General features: G+C 44.7%; 1 protein-coding gene across 1 annotated transcript in view; it reads right to left on the bottom strand.

Annotated features, from left to right (window-relative positions):
- The window catches only part of PTGIS (prostaglandin I2 synthase), a 1,239,217-nt gene that overhangs the window by 240,814 nt on the left and 971,951 nt on the right, over nucleotides 1-26,452 (bottom strand). The gene's annotated exons all lie outside the window — the stretch shown is intronic.

The following is a 26,452-nucleotide window of genomic DNA, read 5'->3' as shown; positions in this document are numbered from 1 at the left end:
TGGAACCCCACTACAGTGTTGAGAGTAGTGACTGATGTCTTTGAAATTATTAAACTTTTCACACAAGCAATGACTTACTGATTCATGACCAACCAAGTGATTTTTCACGGGAGTGTGACCACACAGGCAATGGTGTCAGATGAGCTCTGTTAGAGCTCCGTTGCTGACTTCCTGACATCCGATTAATATATCCTTTGTAAAGCATTGGCGGGCCGCCAACTGCCTTTACTGGATATCGGTCGGGTCCGGAGTATGCTGTGCAATTTTTTAAGGTCAGGATCGCTGCAGACTGCAGCTAGAGCTGTGCGTTGGTGGCCAGGCAGGAGTGAGCGCAGCCCGGCTGCAAAACTAGGACAGCGCCGGGGATGAGCCCCATCCAGTAAGCCACGATAAAGTGAAAGCCTCGGCGTGCCATCACTGCAGCTCCTTCCTGGCCTAGACTAACAGCGGAGAGGCTGCGGCTCGTCATGTATACATGCACAGCAGTCAGTGTCCCGAACACGGGAAAGAGCGTTAAGTCCCGAAGCCAGCGCAACACTGATGAGGTGGGCTTGTGGCCTCGCACAACTGTAGGAGATCTCCACTAGGAGTGGGGACCCCAGAAGCATAAGAGTATGCCTATCGGATTTGCCAGTATAGCAGACAAGAGTTTCCCAGCTACAGGGGCGGACTTGGGCAGGATTATCTGCATTTGCCACACGTTTATAGCGAATTGAGAATGGGGAGGAAGTGCGTACCTCCGGGGCCCACGTCGGATGAATCTGTCGCAGAATGTGGCTTCTGACACCTGGGCTCCCATCTTATCAAGCCTCTAGAACTCAAATGAGGCCGTTAAAATGACATCATATGTATTCACTGGTGGGCCCTAAGCTGCGCAAGTGCCGATGTTGATGCAAGAGGGGCGCAGTTCTGTGAGACTTGGGGTGCAACAACTGTGGCCAGATTTCAATTCAACTTAATCTGTACTAGGGTGCACAACGCAACATACCACCCACCTGGGCGGGTAAGGTCAAGAAACATCTCTCCTTAGTTACCATAGCGCTAGCGTACCCAGGAAGCAACTGTCACACGCCCTGCAGTGAACATATGTCACACAGGGGATGGCCACAGACAGACAGCAGGGGCCCTACCATTTAGCTCTCCTTAACTCGCGCACAGTCAAACAAGATGGCCGGAGAGGAGCCAACAGAACAAATGACCATCAAGCTGGACGCAGTACTGACAGAAGTAGAGAAGCTGAATACAACAATGGACCAAACCCACACTTCCCTTGAAGGTAAAATTCATAAGGTGGCAATTGATCTGAACCTACTACACGCAGATCACTGCAAACTTGTGGACAGGATATCTGCAATGAAGGCCACAGTGGCGGAGATCCTTCCACAAATGGCAACTGTGGACAGGCGTATTAAAGACCTTAAAGCCCGAGTTGACTTCCAGGAAAATCACATTGAGGACGCTGAAGGGCGGTCAAAGCGCAACAATGTGCGCGTAGTGGGTCTTCCGGAAGGCAAGGAAGGAAGGTACGTGATAACGTACATCGAGTCCTGGTTCCGCAACCTGATACCGATGGGTGCACTTTCTTCCCACTTCGTCATCAAGCGGGCACAGAGAGTACCAGCTAAGCCCCTGATACCAGGAGCTAATCCCAGACCACTACTGATCTGCGTGCTGAATTACAGGGACAGGGATGCAATCCTCCAGGTAACTTGGAAGTTACAAAAAGTGCAAGTGGGAAACAGTACAGTCATGTTTTACCTGATTTCATGGCAATGGTGCAAAAACAAAGATACTCCTTCATGGAAGTGAAACGTTGGCTTCGGCAGCAAGACCTCAAATACTGCCTGTGGTTCCCAGCTCGTCTACGAGTGATAGCACAAGGTAAATCACACTTCTTCAACACTCCTGAAGCAGCGGGCGAGTAGTTAGACACAGGGGAATCAACAGGAGGTACCTCAGCGCTGGCGGGAACAAAGAAAATGCATTCCAGCGGCCATGCCGGTAAGCGCAGGAGAGAGAAGATATGCACCAAAGCCCCAATGTCACAAAGCCTTGGACCCAACATAGAACAGATGAAACAGGACCAGCGTAGCACTCTCCAAGTGGCAGCAGAAATTGCAGGGGCACGAGGTGAGGTATCATCAGAATCCAGCTTACATGAGAGAGACAGTGAGGGGGACCTATCAGACGAGACCCTCAATTCGCAAGACTCAGAAAACCTCCCAGATGTTAATCTGCAGACTGCTGATGATGTAATTTAGTTTCTGATGTAGAACTTAATGAACACGCCTATCGAGATGTGCTGTAGTTCGTGCAAGTACAAACAGTCTTAATTGTAGTTGTCATGTAATAATGCTCCGAAATGTTGTCCATATGGTCCTCTAGGAGTTACAGAAGGTGGGCATAGTGGGGATGGGACCTAAGGCACTACTGTTTTGTATAAACAGATGTTATCTTTTCACTCTGAGCCAGCCAGTACTTAACAAGATGTGTCCCCGGTATATGCCTTTACCAATAGGACAAAAAAAGGAGTTACTATGAACCTGTGTTCCTTGCATTGTAAACGTGTTAAGCCTGTACGGCAACCCTCCTTGTCACTCACAGAAAGTTGTTTGTTTTTTCTACTATTTGGACAATTGTTAGTTGCATTCTCGCCCTTTTGGCATTGTATGTTTTGGTTTGGTGCAGTTCTACCATCTGTCACGTGCTGGGTCAACACACTTGGTTAGTCATATATAGTAGATCAGCAACAGTCTCTATCTGTGACTTGCACCACACCCAATTATAGGATCTCTGGGCATTATGCAAGCCACATGTCCGCTGAAGTAATGGTATCATGGCGCCAATTAAAATAGGCATATGGAATGTGAGAGGCATACATAGCCCCACCCACAGATACTTAATCTATTCATATCTTAAGAGACATCACATTCAGATTGCCCTTCTCCAGGAGACACACCTGGCAGGGTCCAAAGTCAACGAACTTACAGAGGAGGTAGAGGGGGCAACTAAACACCACAAGCTACTTGGTGTATGCCAGGGGCGCACTGATATGGGTCTGACCAGGTATACCTTTCTGTATAGAGGAAACACTGACCAACACAGAGGGTAGATATGTTATAACACGGGCAAATTATATGGCCAACCCATTAATATTGCACCGATATATGTACCCAAAACTGAGCAGGCCTTATTTTTAGATACACTATCAAATAAGTTGGCAGCCTGGCACGGGGTTCCAATGATCCTAGGAGGTTATTATAACAGTATTTTAGATGTGACCCTTTGATCGCTCTTTACCTCCCCTCCCCGGTGCGCCTTAGGCAGCTGCCATGAAAGGCACTAAACAACTGGGCTTCACAGTAGTATCTGGTAGATGCATGGAGAGACAGGAACCCACATGACAAGGTATACTCATAATTTTACGGAGCACATTGGTTACACGTTCTACTTGATCGGATATTGGTATCTGATGACCACCTGCCAGTCATCACAGAACCCCACTATCTTGGGAGAATCAATTCAGACCATAACCTGCCACACTACAAATAGACTGGACTATTGACACACCACCGTTCCCCAGATGGCGATTACAGCCGGATGCGCTGATGGATGCAACATTTCGGGAGTAGGTAAAGGAGGCGTAGAGCAATATTTTGAGATAAATGCAGACTATGCCACGTCACCATTGATGGAATGGGACACTTTCAACACAGTCATTAGAGGACATTGCGTTGGTGCGCAGGCTGGCATGTGCAAATAACTGGAGACAGAACTTACTACCCTTGAGAAGACTCTAGCAGCACGCTAAAGAGGAGCAATTGAAAGCTTGACCAAAAGACTAACAGACAGTAGGGAGGCAGATGCCCGATTACTAGAAAGACTCCTCTGCCTTAATTATGAGGCGCAATATGCGCGCTCACATCACTCAGGCAAAAAAGCTGGTAGACTCCTAGCAGGGTTGATCCGGAAAGAAGATTCTACTTCACCGGTCACCTCACTCCGCTCTGTACAAGGCATCACATTATATTCACAAAGAGACATACACTGGAAATTTACAGCTCACTACACTGCACTTTAAAAATCCTCAATCTTAGCCACACCTGAAGATATTCAAGGATACCTGGCAGAGATTAACCCGCCGCCACAGATCAATTCTGAAAAAAAGACTAGAAATAGATGACCCTATTCTCCTAGACAAAATCAGAGCAAGTATACACGCACTAGCAACTGGTAAAACACCTGGTACGGATAGCCTACTGGCAGAATTTGATACGGTTTAAGCTTGTGGTACTCATAGTACGGCACAGCAGGCCTTCCCTGGCGGCACGCCGACCTTGCAGGTAATGTACCCATGGTCCCCCAGAGAGAAAGAGAGCGAGAAAGTGGAGAGAGAGAGTGAGAGAGAGAAAGAGAGAGAAAGTGGAGAGAGCGAGACAGTGGAGAGAGAGAGTGGAGAGATTGAGAGACAGTGGAGAGAGAGTGGAGAGAGAGAGTGGAGAAAGAGAGAGAGTGGAAAGAGAATAGAGACAGAGACTGACTGACTGACAGACTGAGATACAGACTGACTGAGATACTGGCAGAGAGAGAGACTGACAGAGATAGACTGACTGAGAGAGAGAGAGAGAGAGAGAGAGAGAGAGGGAGAGAGAGAGAGAGAGAGAGAGAGACTGACTGACAGAGAGTGAGAGAGACTAACTGACAGAGAGAGAGAGAGAGACTGACTGACTGACAGAGAGACAGACTGACTGACAGAGAGACTGACGGACGGAGAGGGAGACTGACTGACAGGGAGAGACTGACTGAAAGAGAGACTGACTGGCTGAGAGAGAGACTGACTGACAGAGAGAGAGACTGACTGACAGAGATAGCGAGAGACTGACTGACTGGGAGAGACTGACAGAGAGAGAGACTTACTGACAGAGAGAGAGACTGACTGACAGAGAGAGACTGACTGGCTGAGAGAGAGACTGACAGACAGAGAGAGACTGACTGACTGGGAGAGACTGACAGAGAGAGTGAGACTGACTGACTGACAGAGAGAGACTGATTGACAGAGAGAAACTGACTGACAGAGTGACTGACTGACTAAGAGACTGGCTGACTGACAGAGAGAGAGAGAGAGAGAGAGAGAGAGAGAGAGAGAGAGAGAGAGAGAGATAGAGACTGACTGGCTGGCTGAGAGAGAGGCTGACAGAGAGAGATTGACCAACAGAAAGAGAGAGACTGGCTGGGAGGGAGAGACTACCTGACTGACAGAGACTGACTGACTAGAGAGAGTGACTGACTGAGACTGACAGAGAGAGACTGACGGACTGACTGAGAGAAACTGACAGAGAGAGAGAGAGAGACTGACTGACTGACAGAGAGAGACTGACTGACAGAAAGAGGCTGACTGAGAGAGAGACTGACAGAGAGAGAGACCGACTGACTGAGAGAGAGAGAGAGACTGTCTAAGATTAACAGAGAGAGACTGACGGACTGACAGAGAGAGACTGACTGAAAGACTGACTGACGACTGACACGGAGACAGACTGACTGACTGACAGAGAGATACTGACTGAGATAGACTGACTGACAGAAAGAGAGAGTGACTGAGAGAAAGACTGACTGACAGAAAGAGAGAGACTGACAGTGACTGACAGAGACTGTCTGACTGAATGAGAGAGGGACTGACAGAGAGAGAGAGACTGACAGAGACTGACTGATTGAGAGAGAGAGAGAGAGAGAGAGAGAGACTGACAGAGATTGACTGACTGAGAGAGTCTGACAGAGAGACAGAGAGAGACTGACTGACAAAGAGAGACTGGCTGACAGAGAGACTGACTGACTGAGAGACTGACTGACAGAGAGAGAGAGAGAGATAGAGAGGCTGACACAGAGAGAGACTGACTGAGAGAGAGAGGCTGACTGACTGACAAAGACTGACTGACAGACTGAGAGAGACTGGCAGAGGGAGAGACTGACTGACTGACAGAGAGACTGACAGAGTGAGAGAGAGATACACTGAGAGAGAGAGACTGACAGAGAGAGAGAGAGAGACTGACAGAGTAAGAGACTGACTGACTGAGACTGACTGACAGAGAGAGACTGACTAACTGACTGAGAGACTGACTGACAGAGAGAGAGAGAGACTGGCTGACAGAGAGAGAGACTGACTGACTGAGAGAGAGATACCTGACTACAGTGTAGCCAGCCCAGTACATACACCATTGTTAGACAGCATTAGACTTTCTACACGCAGACGTCCCTGTGGATAAATGCGGTCCCACAAATATTAGGACAGATTCATTTGGATGTGGCCTCAGCGCTCAGCTGACGCTCGAACTGTTATAAAAGATTTGCGAGTCTTTAAAGGCACATATGAAGTCGGCACGCTACATTCTGACCAGGGTCCTGTGTTTAGCTCTCGAGCTTACAAGGAGGCTATGGCCAAATTGGGCGTTGCATTGTGGTACTCTAGTCCATTCCATACTGAGGGAAATTCGGTAGTGGAGAGAAAAAAATGGGACATAAAGCAATCTATAACAGCTAGGTTACTAGGCTCGGGTGATGGGTGGGAAACACATCTAATAAGTGTCCAACGTAGTCTTAACAATCTGCCAAGAAGTTCTCTAGGGGGTATCACTCCATATGAAATCCTCTTCGGGACCAGAATGATAATTTCGGATCTCGATTGTCAGACTTCAGTGGTGGAACAAAAACCCTTTGATATCAAAGATCGTTTGGCTGTTTTGCAGGACCTAAATGAAATAAGGAAAAGCCAAAGTAACGTGTTCCTGAAGCCTACAACCACTGAAGAAAATCCAACCGTCCCAGCAAGGCCTGTCTGGATTACTAAGATTGGGGATCTAGTCAGAGAAAAGATCGCGGACAAGAAGGAATTTGGGCCTTCTTACAGACAGGGCCAGTACCTATCCTAGCCATCCACGGATCAAGAACAGTATTACTGCCGCTCCTTGCTGGTAAAAAGGAGAACAGGTTTGTGTCCATCGACCTGGTAAAACCACATCATGTGGCCGATCATAAGCAGTCGGCCAAGGGGACTCCAAAGATGTAGCAGATGCCCAAATCTGGCTACTATCCAAGAGGTTCAAACTGAGAGAATCATCACCTTTGAAGAATCTGCAGTGCGAAAAAAAGGACTATGCAATAAAGTCATGGAACTTGTACCTCTTGAGACCCAAATAACAGTTCGTCAAGAAACGCCTGTCTACAATGAAATAGCGGCTGACTATACAAATGTAAGAAGTGATCAAGGGGTTCCAGTGATTTCAACGAATCCTGATGCAATCCCTACAATTGACAGAACTGCCTCCAACTATTTTAATACATTTGATACGTTTTCTGAAGATCCCTGTGAGCCGGAAACAACGCCAGTAAAATGAACTTTCAAAGAACAAGCAACAATACTTTTTCATCAACTCGAAAAGACTTGTCTGGTGTCTCCAAGGAAGAAACTTTGGATCATGTTGGGTGTACTTTGTCTTCTAATTTGGTTGACTCTCGTAACGTATTAACTTTGGGAATGCTGATAAATGGAAGATATGTTAAAAAGGACACAGTAAGTAAGAACATCCACTTACTCCTCAAGCTACACAAATCATCTCATCGTGGACAAAGAGACTTGTCATCAGTGAACATCACAGCCGTTCCTATACCTGGTGGTATAGCTTGGTAGAGAACTGATTATGACATTTTCGGTCCGGCAGAGCTGTTGAAGATTCTACATCAATTCAAGATTTCCTTTAATGACTTTGTTTCATCTTAATAATATGATGTCAGACTTAGAAATGTCTGCAAAATGTACAAATCATGAATACTAAGAATGTTCATCAGATTATGAGCAACTGTATTGTAATAATCACTATGGTCATCATTTCTTGCACAAACCTGCAAATCCTAGAAATGTACTGAAATATAACCAATGGGAACATTGTCCTACGCCACCAAAGGGTAGCTCAAAAACATTTTATGGCAAATTTCCATACTTTTCCGGTTTTAATGTTTCAAATCCAGAATCATTTTACTTTATAAATGTTAATGAGACAGGAATGAAAAGTATGTTGACAAATACCAAGCAAATTTATTCTGCGGCCTTTTAAGCTAAGCTGTCTTCGTTATGTAGTGTACTTCCTATATTCCCAATAGGCTCTGCGCATTGGAATAATATATCCTATAGATGTGACATAGGACTTATGTCTACTAGGTCTGTATCGAATATATTAGACTTAATTGTGAGTGTCAGCTAGCTCAGAGGTCACTAGAAACTTTCTCGAATAAACAAGAAGGGATTCGTTTCTGACAACCGCATAAACATGACAACTTTGTTTCCTCCAAGATAAAACTGATCTTCAGAGTCGTGGAAACAATAGATAGATATTTCACTCAGTCAATCGTGCATGCTTCGTTTCACCAGAGGTGCAGAGAAAATAGATAGACGGGCGTTTTCAATAAAAGGATTTATGGAACAGTCTTCTTTCTCAAGCCTAAGAAATGAACTGCTATAATCGTAAAACTGGTTGTAAAATATAATGCATACAGTAGAAAGAGAATAATAAAATAATACTGTAAGAGCATTGTATGGTTCCTAAACCATAAATAAATACATACATAAATAACAGAGGCTAAAATTACTCAACTGGTGCTTCTAAAATATGCCTACCCCGATGAACCTAACCTAAGCTTAGTACGAGGGAAGAAGATGTAAGTGAGGTGTAGAATAAATATAGTATTCTTTTGCCAAGAATCTGTCCAAGATTTCTCTTAGGGTCTAATCAGCCATGTACCTTGATTTGGAATGAAGAAGGTCAGCCTCAAGACTCGATTTCCCAACAACCCGCAAGGGTAGCTTGGAAACACTGGAGCTGGATTTCTCGGCAGGAGAAAAGACAGCGTCTCTCTCAGTGCGTCTGCTGGAGGGTCGGCTTCCTTCGGTACTTGCAGTAACAGGATGCGTCGGGCAAGTAGATAGTCGAACTGCTGCAGACCACCGTGTGTTTGCTAAGGCAAGTGTGGGCATATTTATACCATGAAGTTTCCGAGTTTGACGTAAAGGTGGACATAATAACATCATAAAAGAGTCTCAATTCTTTGAAAACTCCATGAGTTCTTGGACAAGTCAGTTCTCAAGCAAGTGGAAGTCCCTAGCTGCTGAAGCTGAGTTTTCCAAGAAATCAGTGTAGATTTTCGGAACTAGTGGAAGTAGCCCTGCCGTATTTGGACTGCATGAGCTATGTCTAAATATGGTTATGATTCTAATGCCTATATAAGGACATAGTGATGTATACCTTTATAAGGGCATGAATCGGGAAAATTACAATAGGGTCTTAAAATGGTACACAACACCCACTCCACGTTATCATGTTCATCTAAGACCAAGCACTACAACATATAATCTAGAGCATGTGTTTACAACCCCCAAAAATTCATATTAAATGCATTTGAAATGGTTGCACAAGGAAAAATGAGCATTTGCATAGTACGCATTACAAAGGAAATGATGGCATTGTAATATGGGAAATGCTAACCCAATCAATCATGAGATTACATTCATGAAATGGCTCTTAGTTACAGAAAAAATTCGAGACCATCTCATAGCAAAGTATATAAACTGTGTTAGTTTGTAGATAAGGTCAAAATTGTTTCAAGGAAGTATTCAAAGAATTCTTGTTCTCTAAGAATAGTTCTACTTTAAGCAGATTACTTTGTGCCAATGTTCAGTCTTTGAAAGGTAGTAAAACAAAAAATTCTAATTAAATCATAGTGAAATAGAGTTCCAAACTTGGAAGCCTTTGTTATGAAAAGGCGAAGGTCAAATTCAGAGTTCATAGAACGCTGTGTGCTAACTTCAAAAGTTATTCTTGTGTCAGGAGAAAACATTAAATCGTCTAGGCTGGCAAAGAAATCGTCTACCACTGTAGATGAAAGTTGAACCACTTCATTAAGAAGATCAATTGTACACAGATGTGAAGCATTGCCGTCAGCGCCGTTAGCAATGTTCATAGCAGATGGTACTTGTGTGCCTGTTGGTCCGCGTATCCAACCTTCAGCTGGATTTGCCGGTGAGATCTCAATGAATGCCGTCATCAGGATTGGTAGCCGTTGGGGGCAACACAACACATGAGCCGTTACCGGACCCAGTAATGTGTCAACATCCGTTGGCATTGCTGATGGAAGTGTTAGACAGATATCTAACATGCATTCCTCTCCACAAAGCAGGCATCGTAGAACAGGTAAGATGCAATCTTGCCAGATTGGTCTGAATGACAGGATTCATGTGGTATTCAGATCTCTTAAATGAGACAAGCCAAGGATCTGTGTTATTCGTTTACGATACTGCATCACCAGAAGAGCATTTTCCATGGTAATCTGGGTCTCGTTGGTGACTGGACTTGCCATATCGGAGCAGAAGGAACAAAAATAGTATCCCTGCTATGAGTCCCAAGATGAGAGGCACGCCGCTAAACACAGAGTGTACGAAGTTAGGAAAATGCAGAGGACCGCTTCAAAGGGTGCTAACAGTCCTGAAAAAATTGCCTTAAATACATGTACAATACCACTGGTATCAGACATGTTTAAGATATGACCTAACATTTCTGCAAAATGTATTGGGCAGTTTGTTGATAATGCATGTATCTCTGCAGAAGTCCTTGCAACTTGCAGATCATACGTCTCTCTGGACGAGGTCAGTGGCACAGTTTTTTGTAAAAGAATGGCTTTCATTTTGCTTAAAGTATCAATTCGTATAGAAGAGATGTTCAGTGAAGGCCATAGCGGCGACTCCCCGTCTGTCTTAATTTCAGGAAAGAATACTTGCATACAACAATTGATCCTGGCTGACACACTAACGAGATAGGCTATTCCTGGCATCATTCCACAACAGCTGTGATCATTTAACATAATGTAGCTACCATTGGAAAACTGCCTAAAAATTGGATCTATCACCGCTGTGGGCGAACCCTGCAGGTGGCAAGAAAGGTTATTGGAAGAACCCTTGCAGGTTCTGTGTAAATTAATACCTTGACACAACAGTGTACCGCTTAGTGAGTTTTTAAATTTTTTACCAATAAGAAATACCTCCTTTCCCCCACTCCAACATTTGTGTGTGTATGGTAAATCCCAGGTCGACTTAATGTATTCTTTACCCAACCTTTCATACAGGCCTGCTGGTATGTGTTTTAAGCAATACTGAAACTGGAAAATCGTCACTGGTATCGTGATGCTGCCATGTATTATCCATTCAACTGATGGTTTCTCAGAAACGGTCAATGATAATCTCTCAAAATTTTCTATGCTCAGCACCGTATAGTCTGCTCCCCTCTGTGCAAAAGAGATTTGTTTATCTTTAAGGTTAAATACAGTAAACAATGACGTAGTGTTGATTAGACGCCAAGGCACATAGCCAGAATAAAGGTTTTGTAATGTCCAGCCTAACAGCATTATAGTTTTTTACAACAAGGGGTGGTGATGGACAGAGTCTCTGAATTAAGCAGAGTACTCTCACCCAGTCAAGAGATCAGGGCTAGATCCAACACCGTTTTTTAGCTCATTGCACCATCCCAGTTTCAGAACCTGGCTGTATGCAAATTAGTCTGTCCCTGGCCCAGTGCATCATGGGAACAGGGCAGACCAGACTACAAAAGCCAATTCTTACACTGGGAAGGAAACAAGCTTCCGGGGACCGGTTTCTGGCATTACAGCCGTCTTCGGCCCGGCTTGCTTGAATCCTGATGGTGCAATGAGCAAGGGACTCACATCTGAGTATACCCTTCCACGCTTAGGGTGGACAAAATTATTTACAACAAGGGGTGGTGATGGACAGAGTCTCTGAATTAAGCAGAGTACTCTCACCCAGTCAAGAGATCAGGGCTAGATCCAACACCGTTTTTTAGCTCATTGCACCATCCCAGTTTCAGAACCTGGCTGTATGCAAATTAGTCTGTCCCTGGCCCAGTGCGTCATGGGAACAGGGCAGACCAGACTACAAAAGCCAATTCTTACACTGGGAAGGAAACAAGCTTCCGGGGACCGGTTTCTGGCATTACAGCCGTCTTCGGCCCGGCTTGCTTGAATCCTGATGGTGCAATGAGCAAGGGACTCACATCTGAGTATACCCTTCCACGCTTAGGGTGGACAAAATTATTTACAACAAGGGGTGGTGATGGACAGAGTCTCTGAATTAAGCAGAGTACTCTCACCCAGTCAAGAGATCAGGGCTAGATCCAACACCGTTTTTTAGCTCATTGCACCATCCCAGTTTCAGAACCTGGCTGTATGCAAATTAGTCTGTCCCTGGCCCAGTGCATCATGGGAACAGGGCAGACCAGACTACAAAAGCCAATTCTTACACTGGGAAGGAAACAAGCTTCCGGGGACCGGTTTCTGGCATTACAGCCGTCTTCAGCCCGGCTTGCTTGAATCCTGATGGTGCAATGAGCAAGGGACTCACATCTGAGTATACCCTTCCACGCTTAGGGTGGACAAAATTATTTACAACAAGGGGTGGTGATGGACAGAGTCTCTGAATTAAGCAGAGTACTCTCACCCAGTCAAGAGATCAGGGCTAGATCCAACACCGTTTTTTAGCTCATTGCACCATCCCAGTTTCAGAACCTGGCTGTATGCAAATTAGTCTGTCCCTGGCCCAGTGCATCATGGGAACAGGGCAGACCAGACTACAAAAGCCAATTCTTACACTGGGAAGGAAACAAGCTTCCGGGGACCGGTTTCTGGCATTACAGCCGTCTTCGGCCCGGCTTGCTTGAATCCTGATGGTGCAATGAGCAAGGGACTCATGTCTGAGTATACCCTTCCACGCTTAGGGTGGACAAAAATATTTACAACAAGGGGTGGTGATGGACAGAGTCTCTGAATTAAGCAGAGAACTCTCACCCAGTCAAGAGATCAGGGCTAGATCCAACACCGTTTTTTAGCTCATTTGTCCACCCTAAGCGTGGAAGGGTATACTCAGATGTGAGTCCCTTGCTCATTGCACCATCAGGATTCAAGCAAGCCGGGCCGAAGACGGCTGTAATGCCAGAAACCGGTCCCCGGAAGCTTGTTTCCTTCCCAGTGTAAGAATTGGCTTTTGTAGTCTGGTCTGCCCTGTTCCCATGATGCACTGGGCCAGGGACAGACTAATTTGCATAGAGCCAGGTTCTGAAACTGGGATGGTGCAATGAGCTAAAAAACGGTGTTGGATCTAGCCCTGATCTCTTGACTGGGTGAGAGTATTCTGCTTAATTCAGAGACTCTGTCCCTCACCACCCCTTGTTGTAAATATTTTTGTCCACCCTAAGCGTGGAAGGGTATACTCAGACACGAGTCCCTTGCTCATTGCACCATCAGGATTCAAGCAAGCCGGGCCGAAGACGGCTGTAATGCCAGAAACCGGTCCCCGGAAGCTTGTTTCCTTCCCAGTGTAAGAATTGGCTTTTGTAGTCTGGTCTGCCCTGTTCCCATGATGCACTGGGCCAGGGACAGACTAATTTGCATACAGCCAGGTTCTGAAACTGGGATGGTGCAATGAGCTAAAAAACGGTGTTGGATCTAGCCCTGATCTCTTGACTGGGTGAGAGTATTCTGCTTAATTCAGAGACTCTGTCCCTCACCACCCCTTGTTGTAAATATTTTTGTCCACCCTAAGCGTGGAAGGGTATACTCAGACATGAGTCCCTTGCTCATTGCACCATCAGGATTCAAGCAAGCCGGGCCGAAGACGGCTGTAATGCCAGAAACCGGTCCCCGGAAGCTTGTTTCCTTCCCAGTGTAAGAATTGGCTTTTGTAGTCTGGTCTGCCCTGTTCCCATGATGCACTGGGCCAGGGACAGACTAATTTGCATACAGCCAGGTTCTGAAACTGGGATGGTGCAATGAGCTAAAAAACGGTGTTGGATCTAGCCCTGATCTCTTGACTGGGTGAGAGTATTCTGCTTAATTCAGAGACTCTGTCCCTCACCACCCCTTGTTTTAAATATAACAGCATTATAGAACATAATTGAGACTGGCCATGTTGTAACATTAGCAAGTCATGTTCAATTATGTCTATGGCAGAGGATACAATGCTGTCCAAAGAATACATTCTGGACAACAGAGTTGTTAACACATTGTCAACTACAGAGAGTGCTTTCTCTAAATTAATACGATCAATTTCTCGTATTCTTTCAGCTGTTTCCATTTGCGTGACTGTCCATGCTTCATTATAAGCAGCGTATATACCGGCGTATATGAAACGTTTATGACGTAGATTACGAGGTCCAAGCAAGAAGTCTCATAAGTCAACGCCATCTTTAAGCAAAGATAAGTGTTGTTTTATTTCTGGAAGTGTGGATTTTTGCGGCCACTCAAGGCATAGTTTTCCTACACTGTAAGTTGTTATTATCCCTGGATGTTGTCTCTGAACATATCTTGGATCTAGCCTAGTTACTTTAAACCCCTGTGTCTTGTTCAGGAATCTATTTTGACAGATATTCGTGTCTGTGGGCCAGATTAACCATTTTTTTCAACCAGGATTAGTTCTGTTCTGTTGTAAAATATAGTTTACGTCCACCTCCTCATCTGTAGTTCTATTACTATCCAGTGTGGGTTTAGGTATGGACGGTTTTTTAAAATCTTTTATCTTAGCAAGGCCAAGACAAGATGTCTGTTGAACAGTGTCATTTAAAAACATAATTTGTTCTGGGATGATGCAGGCTCTGAATAATGCTTCTAGACCTTGTACCTGCCAGTCCATTGTGCCCCAGACAATTTTTGTCTCAATGTTGTCTTTCCAAAAGTTAAACCCCAATGTGGACAACTGAACACAAAAGGCTGCAGAACAGATCTGTTTAGTATTAGTCAACATACTTTTCATGCCTGTCTTATTAACATTTCTAAAGTCAAATGTTCCTGGATTTGTGATATTGAACCCTGAAAAGTATGGACATTTTCTATAGAATGTTTTAGACCTACCCTTCGGTGGCGTTGGACAATGTTCCCATTGATTATAATTTAAAACATTTCCAGGGTTTGCAGATTTGTGCAAATAATGGTGACCAAAATGATTAAAACAATACATTTGTTTATAATCTGATGAACCTTCTAAGTAATCATGATTTGTACATTTTGCTGACATTTCTAAGTCTGCCATCATGTTATTAAAAGTTTCAAAGTCCCAATCATCAGAAAATGTTCTGGGTGAAACAAAATCACTCAAGGAAACCTTAAATGGGTGTGGAATTTTCAGCAGCTGAACAGGGCCATAAATGTCATATTCAGTTGTATTCCATGCTATTCCACCAAGTAGAGGAACCGCTGTGATGTTCACTGATGACAGGTCTCGTTGTTCACGATGAGATGATTTGTGTGGCTTCAGGAGCAAGTTGATGTTCTTACTTGCTGTGTCCATTTTACTGTATTTTCCATCTATCAGCTTTCCCAAACTTAAAACGAGAATCAGCCATAGTAGGAGAAAAAGTACACCAAACACAATCCAAAATTCAACCCATGGTGAAACCAGATATGTATTTGCAAGCTGGTGACACAGTTCCGTTAATTCTTCCTTGAAAGTTTTATTTGCTGGCGTTTTTTCAGGTTCACTGGGATCCTCAGAAAAGTTATCAAAGTTGATGAAATAGCCAGAGGCAGTTCTGTCAATTGTTGGTATTGCATCCAGATTATTTGAAATCGCTGGAGCTGCTTGTTCCCTTGACATATTCGAATAGTCATAGTCATTGTAGACGGTAGTTTCTTGACGAACTGTTATTTGGGTTTCAAGAGGCACAAGTTCCATGGCTTTGTTGCATAGTCCTTCTTTTCTCACTGCAGATTCTTCAAAGGTGATGAGTCTTTCAGTTTGAACCTCTTGGATAGTAGCAAGATTTGGTTGTCTGCTACATCTTGAGAGTCCACTGTGCCTACTACTTATTATCGGCCAGATGGTGTGGTTTTACCAGGTCAATTGATACAGACCGGTTCTCCTTTTTACCAGCAAGGGGCGGCAGTAACACTGTTCTTGATCCGTGGACTGCTAGTACAGGTACCAGTTTTCTGTAAGAAGGCCCAAATTCCTTCTTGTCCGCTATTTTTTCTCTGACCAGATCCCCAATCTTTGGAATCCAGACAGGTCTTGCTGGGACAGGTGGTTTTTCTTCAGTGGTCGTTGGCTTTTCGCTGGTGTTGCTTAGACTTCTTTTTGTTTCGTTTAAGTCCTGTAAAACAGCCAAACGATCTTTGATATCAAAGGGTTTTTATTCCACCACTGAAGTATGACGATCAAGGTCTTTAACCCCTTCAGTGCTAATGACAAGGGTAACTCGTCATGGAGTTTCCATTGATTTCAATGGAAATTCAATGTAAATCATGAGCATGCCTTAGCATCCAAGTGGTTAACCAACATTCTAGTACCAAAAAGAATTTCATATGGAGTGATTCCACCCAGAGAAGTTCTTGGCAGGTTATTAAGACTACATTGGACACTTACGTAAATGTAATTTGTAAATGTAATTTGCACTTGTATAGCACCTATCACCCAGGGGTCTCTAAGCGCTGTACGAATACCGCTGTGGAACCCTTCCTAGCCTGTTCCTGTGAGGTGTCCACTCCTGGGCACCCCCAAGGTGAAGCCAGGCATCCTAGCATTGTTAGGGCCGGTGTGGAGATTAAGCAAGCTATTGCGCAGAGTTGCAGAGTGGAACCCTATGATTAGAGTAGGCACCGAGGCGAGAATTATCAGGCAGAAAATAAAAGTTTCATCAGGGAAACGCCCGGCGCAGACGCCCCTTCTAATTTCAGATAAACCATTAACGTGCGTTTACCTGGATCACTGCGGTCCCTTACAGAGGGATGGCAACTATAAATATATCATGGTCGCAGTGGATTCCTGCTCAAGATTAATTTGGATGTGGCCTCAGCGCTCGGCTGACGCCCAAACTGTTATAAAAGATTTGCGAGTCTTTATCGGCACATTCGCAATCGGCGCGCTACATTCTGACCAGGGTCCTGCGTTTAGCTCCAAAGCTTACAAGGAGGCCATGGCCAATTTGGGCGTTTCGGGTCTGTTTCCTCATGCGCGGCCACCAGTATCTTTGCTTTAATAATGACAATGTGGCCGAAACACCTGCGTGTGCAGAGGCGAGCCCTTCATGTTCTGCTAACATTAGTCCTAATCTGTGTTCCATGTTTGGAATTACTTAATCCCCCACTCCAGGGATTCGAGCAAAAGGAACATTATTTGCATCAGTTATATAGGAGTACTTGAGTGGAAAGCATTTTGGTAATGTTTTACCACTGTCTTTTATTGAAGCACTGACAGCTTGCATTATTTCGCTGTCTATTTTTGTTTTTGAACGAGTGATTGCAGCTAAGGAAGCCGTTTGCACAGCTGCCTTCGCGGCTTCATCAGCCAATGAATTCCATTCAATGTGAACACCATCACGCTGATGACTCAGTGTATGGATCACGTGAGTCTTTTGTAGTTCTTTCTGTAATAGAACTACTTGTTCCCAAAGCATTTTATGCTTAATTGTGCCACCTTTTACGTCTTTAAATCCATTTTGAACCCAGTTCTGCAGATATTCATTATAAGACTGGACGCAGTAATACGAATCGCACACTATGAGTGTGGGGAATTCGCGATAGGTATTTTCAAGCGCCATCTTAAAAGTCTGCAGTTCAGCTCGCTGAACTGTACAGTCTCCGATAGATTGAGTTTTTGTGACCATAGGTCTGAATTTACCATCGCGCCAGCGACCTTTAACCATCGCGCAAGCTGCACTATAAGCTTGTTTTCCCCCAGTTGCGGGCTGTGCTGATCCGTCTATATATAATATACAGCCATAATGTTCTAGAGGCAGAATTTCAGTGGGCAGAGGACATTCTTGTTCGTATTGGAGAAATTCTTGTGTCTTCAAGTAAGGATCGAAAACGTATTCAACGTCTGTTGCAGCAAGAGAATTAACCTGTACTATCCATCTTGGGTGTAAAGCTTTTGCATTCGGAATGCTTGCCAATCAGGTTTGATTAGTTTGTAGAGAGGTTTAACCCTTTCTGCGTAGTTTAGAATGTAAGTTCTTCCGAAATTCAGGAATCCTAGAATTGGCTTTTAGTTTTTCAGTGTTTTTGGAGGTTGGAGGTTGGAGCAGCGCATATTTTTCTAAAACGTTTGCTGCCAGGCTATTGCCTTCACTTGAAAGTTCGTATCCCAAGAATAGGACGTTGAGGTGGGCAATTCTTGATTTTTAAAGTTGAATTTATACCCTTCAGAGGCGAATCCAAGTATTATGGTGTTTACCCTGCATGTCCATGTCATCATCTGTAGGATAGATATCATCGACATAAGATAATGCCTCATCATCATACATTTGTAGTAACTCTGTTATTTCAGCTGAAAATAAGCCTGGACTATTCTTGAATCCTTGGGGGGGACGGCAAAATTGACCCTGTGTCCTCATTATTGAGAAAGCGGTCAAATACCTGCTTTCTGGTGCAATCTTTTGACAGAAGAAACCGTTTGAAATATCTAGTGTTGTTTTGTATTTTTGGCGAACAATGTTATTCATGAGTGCTGCACTGTGGGAATTTTGTACTGCCAAGGTTTTGCAGCAAGAGTTTAAATGTCTGTAATCCAAAACTAGATGATATGTTTCATCTGGTTTGGAGACAGGAAACAAAGGATTGCTCATTGACGAGGTGCATGTTTCAATCACCCCTTGGTATTCAAGTTGATCTAAGATCTCCCGGACCTGTTTTTTAGCTTCTTGCTTAACTGGATACTGCCTTTGAGTTGTTGGTTGATTTTTTACTGGATTTTATGGTGAGGAGAGTCCGCATCCCATCCCGCATGATTTTTATATAATGCTGGAGCCTAGGCCACAGCCCATTTTCTGGCACAGGTGAATTTTTTATGAATAGGATTATGATTAGAGAAGGCTGGCATAATGATCTCTTCGCCATGTGGGCACTCCCTGACAAATTCAGGTGGCCAGTCTTTTTCAGCCAGAAGGATGTCATAACCCTTTGATAGTTTTTCCCAAAGAGTGCTTTTATTTTCCTAGTTATGTCCCCCTCTATCCGGAGTATTACTTCATATAACTTATGGGGTGCACTAACCCTGGTGTCGGCAGTTTCAACCTGAATCTATTCATTCAGATCCACTGTCTCAGATGATCTTTCAGGATCCTGCAAGCTATGGTGACCTCTGCTGCACTGTCCGGCATTGTCTCGGCCCACTCCCCGTTCTTGAGTTGTGTCCTCAAGATCCTCGGCATGTCTGATTTTAATACTTGCTTCCTTCTTTTTGGAGAATTGAGTTTTCTTATTTTTTGGAACTTGTTGATTGTCTTTGGACTTCACACGTTCTTCCCTGTGTTTTGATCGTCTTCTTCTTTCTGATTTCTGTGAGGAAGTCTGAAAGGTACGAGAGGATCGTGTATCAATATCTTGATATCTATCAGGTTTTCTTAAATTATCCCTATTTCTTAGGTTATACCTCTTTTCAGAGTGCTCCTTTTGAGGAGATCTACTTCTGTACTGAGAGCGCTTCTACTATGTCCCCATTTCTTTTTAGGAGTAGTTAGATTATTTTTGATTAAAAAAAAATCAGGATTTTCTGTTAGTTCGGGCTTTACAGGTTTCCCTCCCAAACTATCTGTTCCTAGTTCTTCATAGGATTTTTCAATAATTCTGGTTCATACGGTTGCTCAGTAATATCGAGTTCTTTTAATTTTGGGCGGATTGCCAAGGATGCTGCTTCACCTTTAATGTTAGCGAATAAATTAGCTGAGACCTGTTTGAAATCCTTCAGTAATTTCATACCAAGATTCAAGGCCGGTTCTGGTCCGTATTCATTTTGAATCTGTCTTAGGACGTCTCGTATTACCGCCATAGACGGGACACCATGTGCTTTTGTGTAGATTGAAGCAAAGACTGTACCCCAAGTGTCACAGTCCTCCACGTGTGGTGCTATCCCCATTGGTAAACAGATTGTTAGAATCCTGTGTTTCTCATATGGTGTACTATCGGGAAATACTGCCTCTATTTGAGTAATTTTCTGGGCTAACCAGAATGGAATTTGTTCCCTTTTTGCGGGCAACTTACTGATGACTGACTGTATAGTCTGTGGTGTGATTTTGTTTGTGTTCCCCTGATGAGGGGTGTGCTGTGGAATTCTTATAGCAGGTTGGACTGTTAGAGTCCGCATGACATATTGTACCAATTGTCTATGTATTTTTATTACTTGTTTTAGCTGAGCTAACAGTTCTGGACCTGTCATTTGTTCAATGGCAGGATGTGGTGTATAGCTGGCTAGTACCAGCCATGTTGCTCCTGGTCTACCTAATGGACCGAGCCTGGTAATGTGATTTTGATGTTGTAGGGTGCCTTTAAACCAGAGCTGATGCTCTTGGTAAGTTAGTGGAATTTCAACATCCTCGAAAGGAGCGTATTCCGCTGGAGGTTCCTCCATCTTGTAGAAGTGAAACACATGTGTTGTTGGATTTGCTTGATGAAAGATAATCCATGAATAGAATACCTCTGTCTGCCGATATTCATGTGCCTCTATGACAAATATGACTCTACCATCTCTTGCTGATAGGCCATTTTCCATAAGCTTTATAGCTATGGCTTTCTGCACATTTTCCGGGATGTTTATAGCATCCGCATCGTCATGTCGGAAACCTGTAGTGTCAAAACCTGGTTGGTTTGCATTTACAGCAGGTCCACTGCCCCCAGGATTGTCATTGTCTGATATTTTGTTTATGAAGTTTGCAGAGCACGTTTCAAGAAAATAAAGATAAGGTGCACAATATTTTGGAACAATGTATCCTTCAACGTTGAACAAATCCAAAACTAATACTTAGGATTTTTCGTCCTACTCAGTTTATGGCAGATATTTTTATCCTTTAACCCACACAAGACGTCTATTGGAGTTGTTACGGGAATAGGGAGTCTCTGCAAAAAGCACGACTGAGTTACTCTAGTATCTAGCGTTACATTAGTGCCTTACCAAACGTTGGGTGCCATGTAGTGTAGTTTCTATATTCCCAATAGGCTCTGCGCATTGGAATAATATATCCTATAGATGTGACGTCGGACTTATGTCTACTAGGTCTCTATCGAATATATTAGACTTAATTGTGAGTGCCAGCTAGCTCAGAGGTCACTAGAAACTTTCTCGAATAAACAAGAAGGGTTTAGTTTCTGACAACCGCATAAACATGACAACTTTGTTTCTTCCAAGATAAAACTGATCTTCAGAGTCGTGGAAACAATAGATAGATATTTCACTCAGTCAATCGTGCATGCTTCGTTTCACCAGAGGTGCAGAGAAAATAGATCGACGGGTGTTTTCAATAAAAGGATTTATTAAACAGTCTTCTTTCTCAAGCATAAGAAATGAGCTGCTACAATCGTAAAACTGGTTGTAAAATATAATGTATACAGTAGAAAGAGTAAAATAAAATAATACTGTAAGAGCATTGTATGGTTCGTATACCATAAATAAATACATACATAAATAACAGAGGGTAAAAGTACTCAACTGGTGCTTCTAAAATAGCCTACCCTGATGTACCTAACTTAAGCTTAGTACGAGGGAAGAAGTAAGTGAGGTGTAGAATAAATATAGTATTATTTTGCCAAGAATCTGTCCAAGATTTCTCTTAGGGTCTAATCAGCTCAGTACCTTGATTTGGAATGAAGAAGGTCAGGCACAGGACTCAATTTCCCAACAACCCGCAAGGGTTGCTTGGAAACACTGGAGCTGGATTTCTCTGCAAGAGAAAAGACAGCGTCTCTCTCAGTGCGTCTGCTGGAGGGTCGGCTTCCTTCGGCACTTGCAGTAGCAGGATGCGTCGGGCAAGTAGATAGTCAAACTGCTCCAAACCACCGTGTGTTTGCTAAGGTATGTGTGGGCATATTTACACCGTGAAGTTGCCGAGTTTGACGTAAAGGTGAACATATTAACATCATAAAAGAGTCTCAGTTCTTTGAAAACTCCATGAGTTCTTGGACAAGTCAGTTCTCGAGCAAGGGGAAGTCCCTAGTTGCTGAAGCCGTGTTTTCCAAGAAATCATTGCAGATTTTCAGAACTAGTGGAAGTAGCCCTGTCATATTTGGACTGCATGAGCTATGTCTAAATATGGTCATGATTCTTTTGCATATATAAGGACATAGTGTTTTATACCTATATAAGGGCATGAATCGGGAAAATTACAATAGGGTTCTAACATGGTACACAACAGTTATGCTTCGACTTTTGGAAAGACAACATTGAGACAAAAACTGTCTGGGGCACAAAAGACTGGCAAGTGCAGGGATTAGAAGCCTTATTTAGAGCCTGCATCATTCCAGAGCAAATAATGTTTTTGAATGACATTGTCCAACAGACATCATGTCTTGGGTTAGCCAAGATCAAAGATTTTTTTTTTGTTTTAAACCTTTATTGTGCAGAAGGCGCGCACAAATACGGGCCTACAACCCACCGGGCCGGCCACCACAATAAAGAGACATACGAGGCAATACAGGAGAGACAACAGGATTTCTAAATCGCTCGTATGAAAGGCAAAGGCAACAAGTCTTCGAGTCGCCATCACGGACAGGATAAAAGTAGGTTAATTTTATAATAGAAAAGGGTGTCACAGGATAATGACAATCTGTAAAGTCCAGAGGGCCGTGGTGGGCCGTGAGCAAGCCGAAGTCTCGAACACAGGAAAAGACCAACAGAACAGTACATTTTGGCAAAGGCCGAACGTGAGTCCCACATCAAGAACAATCACAATCGCTGCTCAGCACCCACCCACCACTACCAGGGCACATAATAATAAAACAGCGAAAAATACGCTTACAAAACTAAAAGCCCTCCGTTACAACAACCCAAGGGAGGAAAAGAAAATGGGGTGGGGAAAGGGAAAAAAGGGGGAGGAAGAGGACATCAAAAAAGGGGAGGGGAAAAGTGAGGGCGCAGCGTCAGTGCACGCCCCCCACAGCTAACAAAGCACCCAATACTAATTCGGCACATGGAACTAGTGGCAACAGGAGAAATGAATGCGTAGTAAACCGTGACAGCAGACATACCAAAAGGGCCATGCCAGCACAAACACCCCGGGGGGCTACGTGCCGACACCGCGCCACGAAAGTAGGGGATACATAAGAGCCATAGAACCAAAAAGAGGAACAGGGAAAGATACAATAAACAGACCCCCCCACCACCCCGCACAGCCCACCCTGCACCCCTGCAGAAGGCTATGGCCTACCCCCCAGCAGCGTGCCTGTCGCCCTAATTAGAACCCGAAATATAGAGAAATATAAGAAAGAAAGAATCACGTAGATTAAAAAGGGGGGGAAGGGAAAACAGGGAAAAACAGCGGGAGAGGAGCCACATAATCAAAACCCCTTCAGCTCCCACCCCCCCGCCCGAAAATACTCAGAGCCCACGGGAAGATAATAAACACACGGATAAGCTCCAGGAACGTAAAGACGTATCAAACATAATCATACAATTATGAACGGATCACCCAACCATACCACAAAATAGCAGTCCACAGAGGCAAGATCAGCTCAACCCTGTCCTCGTTTTTCGCAAACTGTAATCGTCCAGGCACCTGGAACCAGATCACATAAAACAGGAGGTGAATAACAGGGAGTCGAATCAAAAATACACTCAAGTTGTAGCGATCGTGACCCGGATGATCCAGAAAGTACAGTAACCACTTCAGGCAAAGCAGGCAAAGTTCCGATGAGAATACGGAGAAAGCCGGTCCAGCGGCACCGTCACAGGATCTTCGTACGGCCATGTGAGGCAAAAGAGGAAAAGGAGACCCATCGAGATCGGTCCAGACGGGATCCAGCCGGGGAACCTCCGGAGCAGAAGGAGGCACAGGACGAAGAAGGGCAGCGGACCCCCGTACATCCACACCAACAGCAGCCTCCAGGTCCACGACCCCAAGGAAAGTTCCAGCAGCACACAACAGAGATGAAGCCGCACAAACCGAGGGGGGTCCGGCAGGCCCAACAAAGGGATCCCCCTCCAGGATAGCGGTCGGTGCGGTCATGGGTGCCCCCCAGGAGCGCAGGGCGGCGAGGATGTCGCGAAGCGTAGGCTCACCTTTACAGTATTCAGCAAACGTGCCGCGCGGCGGACCCGCATCGCCGGTCCCCGCAAGGCCGAGAGTCATGGGGCCGGCCGCCATCTTAGAAGCCCGGCGGGGCCGCTGCGAACGCCGACCCCCGCCTGGATATCAGCGGGGCAAAACAGGACACCGGCAACCACCAGCGGAGGTGCCACCAGGGCAGGAAGGGGAGCCACCAGAAGAAGGCGATGCTCCGGCAACCCACACGCCGCCGGCAGCGTTCTCCGAGTCCGGGCGGAGGAACTCAAAATGGCCGGGCCGGAGAACAAAGGGGAGACGAGCCAGATGTACGGTTAACCCCGTCCATGGAAGTCAGCTCCCCAACACCAGGCCGCAGGACCGCCGGACCAGGCCCGGGAGGCCGCAATCGGTCTATCAGCACATCGGCCCCTCCGACCGACTCCACACCACCACCAAGGGCCGGCCACCGCGCCCCGTCCAGCCCGGGCGCCGTCAAGGAGTGCCAGGCCCGGCCGCTCCGGAGGCCCCGAAGCAGACAGGGGCGTAACTCAGGATCCGTGGCACCCAGGAATCACCGGAGCAAACGGTAAGTGCCTGTGAGTTATCGTCGTTCCACTGCACATCGTGGAATACTTCCCGGGGCAGGATAAAGTACAGGATATTTGTTGCAGACAGGAGAGTGATCGGAGCCGAGCTAAAACGCGGCCATCTCGGACGCGAGCTTGGCTCCTCCTTCGCAAGATCAAAGATTTAAACAAACCGTCCATACCTACACTTACACCTGATATCAATAACACTTCAGAGGGGGAGGTCGACGTACATACCATTTTGCTTCATAACAGAACAGATCCAGATTGGAAAAAATGGTTAATCTGGCCCACAGACACAAACAACTGTCAAGATAGATGCCTGAATAAGACACAAGGGTTCACATTCACTAGGCCAGATCCAAGATATGTTCAAAGACAGCATCCAGGAATAGTAACAACATACAGTGTAGGAAAACTGTGCACTAAATGGCTACAAAAGTCTACACTAAAGGAAGTAAAACAACACTTATCTTTACTTAAAGATGGCGCTGATCTGAGGGCCTTCTTACAAGGACCTACTAAACAGCGTCATAAACGTTTTATATATGCCGGTATCTATGCTCTGTATAATGAAGCATGGAAGATTACGTAAGCAGAGACTGCAGAACGAATATGAGAAATTGATCGTATTAATTTAGAGAAATCTCTCTCTGTAGTTGACAATGGGTTAACGACTCTGTCGTCCAGGATATATTCTTTGGACAGCATAGTATCCTCTGCCATAGACATAATGGAACAGGACTTGCTCATGTTGCAACATGGTCAGTCGCAATTACGTTCTATAATGCTATTAGGATGGACGTTACAAAACCTTCGTTCAGGCTATGCGCCTTGGCGTTTAATCAACCCTACGTCACTGTTTTCAGAATTCAATCTCACTGATAAACAGATCAAACTGGCACAGAGGGGTGCAAACTATACGGTGTTGAGTATTGAAAAACTGGAAAGATTGCCATTTATAGTCGCTGAAAAGCCAGCCATTGAATGGATAATACACGGAACAATCACTCTGCCTGTTACAATTTTCTATTTTCAGTATTGCTTAAAACATATACCAGCAGGCACATATGAAAGGTTGGGTAAAGAATACATAAATACATCCTGGGAATTTGCTTACACACACAGATGTTGGAGTCGGGGGAAAAAGTGTTTCTTAGTGATATAAATTGTGAAAACGCACTAAGCGGCTCTCTCCTATGTCAGGGTATTAATTTACACGGTGTGCTAACAATTTATCCTGCTAATTGCAAGGTTCACCATCTGTAGTGATTGATCCAATTTTTAGGCAACTTTCTAATGGATGTTACATCATGTTGAATGATCACAGCTGCTGTGGCATGTTGCCAGGTTTAGCCTATCTCGTAACTGTGTCAGCCAGGGTCACGTGCTGTATGCAAGTATTGTTTCCTAAAACCAAGACACAGTAGTGTCCAGTACTGTCCCTATGAACAGGTTGCGCTGAGATGGGCACCTGGTGAGATTTGGGTACGTTTATTGAAATACCCAATTTGTACAATAGTTGAGTTGTAACCTGCTGATGATGAAGCACCTTCTCTGAAGATTCTGCTTTGATCAGCCAGACCGTCCAGATAGGGAAAACCTGGAATCCCCGATCTCCTGAGATGGGCTGCCGCCACTGCCATCACCTTGGTGAAGACTCGAGGTACAGTAGTAAGTCCAAACGGGAGGACCGCAAACTGGAAGTTTTGCGACCCTACCGTAAAACGGAGATACTTCAGTGCGACTTCAGGATTGGGATATGAAAATACGCGTCCTGCAAGTCGATCGACACCA

The sequence above is a fragment of the Lissotriton helveticus genome, chromosome 7 (assembly GCF_964261635.1).
Source record: "Lissotriton helveticus chromosome 7, aLisHel1.1, whole genome shotgun sequence".
NCBI classification, from domain to species: domain Eukaryota; kingdom Metazoa; phylum Chordata; class Amphibia; order Caudata; family Salamandridae; genus Lissotriton; species Lissotriton helveticus.
Note: the sequence above shows the minus strand (reverse complement) of the source record. Positions and strands in the feature narration are given on the sequence as shown.